Consider the following 4,511-nt stretch of genomic DNA (forward strand, 5'->3'; position numbering starts at 1 on the left):
TAGACCTCCTCCACACCCAGGACCTTGGAAAGCTTGTTTGCTTCTAAATTCATGGCTTACTCCCAAAACAGTCCCCAACAAAGCTCCATTTAAGCCTCAGTCCACCTCCTCACCCATGCAGGGCCCCACTGGTCTTCCATTGCCCACCTTTATCCTTCCTCCAGGATTCCAGCTAAACCACCACCTTCCTATTGTTACAGGACTTTTTTCTCAGTTGGTGACCCCAGTTCTTGGCAATTCACGGCACTTCACAGAATGAAGAGGTAGACCAGACAGAGTGGTGGGCAGCTAACAAGGTTTATTGAGAGTTAGCAAGTGATAATACAAAGCGTCCAAGGAGGGAGGGGACCTGAGAATTTTGCAACCAGGAGTATCTAAGTCTAGGGGTTTTTATGGGCTTTTTGAAGGCTATTTTATCTGATTAACCCTCCCTGTACCTGTCATCCAATCAGGTTTTTAACACCGATCATATGGGAAAGGCTGGAGGGCTCCTTCCTGGGTGGTATAAAATCCTGTTAAGGGTGGTTTCTCCTGTGGCAGGGACCCTCTGGCCCTCCCTGCCTTCCAATTATCCTTTATCACTACTTTCACATGCTTCCCAGGCCCCTTCTGCCCTTTGGCCGCAACTTCCTGAGGCCCAGCCTTGTTAGTGCTCACACTCCTGAGGCCCCTCCTCCTTGCCTCCCCAGGGCCTCAACTCCCTGAGGTCACCCTGCGAGGGCCACTCCAAGTCCTGACTCTGCTTGGCCAAGCTCCTTCCCTCTTCCTGGGTTTGGCTTGCACTTTCTCCCTAAGCGTTTCTTCTCTGAGGCAGAAAAAGCCCATGGGTAAGTGATTTCTCTTGTTTGTAGAGCTGGCAGGAAAACTGAGACAGAGCTGGGGAGGAGGAAGACTGCACTTGGAATGCCTCCGGCTATAGAAACTGTGTGGTGTTGGAGCCGAGGGCATTTCATGGCACCAGAGCAAGACCTTGGCTTGGGGGATGTAGACCAGTACCTTGTGAGTTTGGGAGGGGCAGGTAAGTTTACTGGGGTCAGAATGATATGGAGGCCTACACTCTGTTCTCCTCCAGCCCAGAAAGGTTCTTAGTTCTGATGAGCAAAATATGATTTAGGGGAGGTTATTCCTTGCTGCTTCTCCTCTGGGGTCCTTCCCACCTCTAGGCCCTGTCTTCCTGCCTAGTCTTTCCTTTCCAACCTGGTGCAGAGCTTGCTTTCTTCATTTTTGTCTTTCCCAGAGGCCTCAGCACCTGGTACTCTTAGACGTGTTCATAGAATGAAGGAAGATTTTTTCCGTCGGGCTTTGCTGCCTCCTTCATGTTTTACCTTATTTGTCACTGGGAGATTATGAAAGTCTCTGCGTCATATCTTCTTGGAGAGGACATCTGTAACAACTTTGCAGAATAGCATGTCCAGTGTGATAAGGGGGTCCCCGGACACCAGAGAGGATTTGAGGGTCTAATTCCTCCAGGCTCAAGGTACTAAATATCTATTTTTATAGATGCTGTAGCTTATCTCCCTGCCTTTCTTTCTAATTTTAAAAAATTGTTGTGGGGCCAAATTATAGTCCTGTCCGGCAGTAGGAGGAAAGATTATCAAGGTCCCTTGGGGTGCGGCTGCCTCATGGTCATTAAAACACTGAGTCACCAAGAGGCTGTTTGCTGTTATCACAAAACATATTTGCAAGTCTTTAATTTAGAAGGCCTTTGGAACCTTACTGTTCTTCACCCTCCAGCCTCCCCATTGCCATGTATACTGTGGGCAGCACCCCGACACCAGAAGCACAGACGCTTATCCATGCAGGACACCTGTTTCATTGATTATATGTGGCAAATGTTGATTTCTAGGTTGTCTTTCTCTTGTGCTCTACAAGTTCTTGGGCTATTTCTCTCCATTATCAATAGATCCTGTTATGTGCTTCTAACACATATTCATTTTACTTTACTTTTTTAAAATTTAATTTTATTTTTTCAGTGTTCCAAGATTCATTGTTTATACACCCAGAGAGTGTTTATACTCTTTATACTTATGTATAAACACCCAGAGCTCCATGAAATATGTGCCCTCCTTAATACCCACCACCTCCTTAATACCCACCACCAGGCTCACCCCACCCCTCACCCACCTCCCCTCCAAAGCCCTCAGTTTGTTTCCCAGAGTCCACAGTCTCTCATGGTTTGTCTCCCCCTCTGATTTCCCCCAACTCACTTCTCCTCTCCAACTCCCAATGTCCTCTATATTATTCCTTATGCTCCACAAGTAAGCGAAACCATATGATAATTGACTCTCTGCTTGACTTATTTCACTCAGCATAATCTCTTCCAGTTCCATCCATGTTGATACAAAAATTGGGTATTCATCCTTTCTGATAGAGGCATAATACTCCATTGTATATATGGACCACATCTTCTTTACCCATTCGTCTGCTGAAGGGCATCTTGGTTCTTTACACAGTTTGGCAACTATGGCCATTGCTGCTATGAACATTGCTGTACAGATGGCCCTTCTTTTCACTACCTCTGTATCTTTAGGGTAAATGCCCAGTAGTGCAATTGCAAGGTCATAGGGTAGCTCTATTTTTAATTTCTTGAGGAATCTCCACACTGTTCTCCAAAGTGGCTGCCTCAACTTGCATTCCCACCAACAGTGTAAGAGTTCCTCTTTCTTCACATCCTCTCCAACACATGTTGTTTCCCATCTTGTTAATTTTGGCCATTCTAACTGATGTAAGGTGGTATCTCAATGTGGTTTTGATCTGAATCTCCCTGATGGCTAGCAATGATGGACATTTTTTCATGTGTCTGTTAGCCATTTGTATGTCTTCTTTGGAGAAGTGTCTGCTCATGTCTTCTGCTCATTTTATTTATTTATTTATTTAATTTAATTTTATTTTTAGTGTTCCAGAATTCATTGTTCTGCCCATTTTTAATGTGGTCATCTGTTTTATGTGTATTGAGTTTGAGGAATTCTTTATAGATCTTGGATATCAGCCCTTTGTCTGTACTGTCATTTGCGAATATCTTCTCCCATTCTATGGGATACCTCTTTGTTTTGTTGAGTATTTCCTTTGCTGTGCAGAAACTTTTGATCTTGATGAAATCCCAAAAGTTCATTTTCACTTTTGTTTCCTTTGCCTTTGGAGACATATCTTGAAAGAAGTTGCTGTAGCCAATGTCAAAGAGGTTACTGCTTATGTTCTCCTCTAGGATTTTGATAGATTCCTGCCTCATGTTGAGGTCTTTTATCCATTTTGAGTTAATTTTTGCATATGGTATAAGAGAATGGTCAAGCTTTATTCTTCTACACATAGCTGTCCAATTTTCCCATACCATTTGTTGAAAAGACTGTCTTTTTCCACTGTATATTTTTTCATGCTTTGTCGAAAATTAGTTGACCATAGAGTTACGGGTCCATATCTGGGCTCTATACTCTGTTCCACTGGTCTATGTGTCTGTTTTTTTTTTTTTTTGTTTTGTTTTTTTTTGTTTTTTGTTTTTTTGCCAGTACCATGCTGTCTTGGTGATCACAGCTTTGTAGTAAAGCTTGAAATCAGGCAACATGATGCCCCCAGTTTTTGTTTGTTCGTTTGTTTTCAACATTTCCATAGCAACTTGGGGGTCTCTTCTGGTTCCATACAAATTTTAAGATTGCTCCAGCACTTTGAAAAATGCCAGTAGAATTTTGATTGGGATGGCATTGAAAGTATAGATTGCTCTAGGCAGTATAGACATTTTAACAATGTTTATTCTTCTGATCCATAAGCATGGAATGCTTTCCCATCTTTTTGTGTCTTCTTCAATTACTTTCATGAGTGTTCTACAGTTCCTCCAGTACAGATCCTTTACCTGTTTGGTTAGGTTTATTCCCAGGTATCTTATGGTTCTTGGTACTATAGTAAGTGGAATCAATTCTCTAATTTCTCTTTCTGTAATTTCATTGTTAGTGTATAAGAAAGCCACTGATTTCTGTACATTGGCTTTGTATCCTGCCACGTTACTGAATTGCTGTATGAATTCTAGTAGTTTGAGGGTGGAGTCTTTTGGGTTTTCCATATAAAGTATCATGTCATCTGCAAAGAGAGAGAGTTTGACGTCTTCTTTGTCAATTTGAATACTTTTTATTTCTTTTTGTTGTCCGATTGCTGTTGCTAGGACTTCTAGTACTATGTTGAACAACAGTGGCGAGAGTGGGCATCCTTGTTGTGTTCCTGATCTCAAAAGGAAGGCTGTCAGCTTTTTCCCATTGAGAATGATATTCGCTGTGGGTTTTTCATAGGTAGATTTTGTGAAGCTGAGGAATGTTCCCTCTATCCCTATACTTTGAAGAGTTTTGATCAGGAACAGATACTATATTTTGTCAAATGATTTTTCTGCATCAATTGAGAGGATCATGTGGTTCTTTTCGCTTTTCTCACTGATTTGTTCTATTACATTGATTGATTTGCAAATGTTGAACCACCCTTGCATCCCAGGGATAAATCCCACCTGGTCATGGTAGATAATCTTTTTAATG

This window comes from Enhydra lutris, unplaced genomic scaffold, assembly GCF_002288905.1.
Source record: "Enhydra lutris kenyoni isolate GAN:26980312 unplaced genomic scaffold, ASM228890v2 scaffoldscaffold166, whole genome shotgun sequence".
Taxonomy (NCBI): Eukaryota; Metazoa; Chordata; class Mammalia; order Carnivora; family Mustelidae; genus Enhydra; species Enhydra lutris.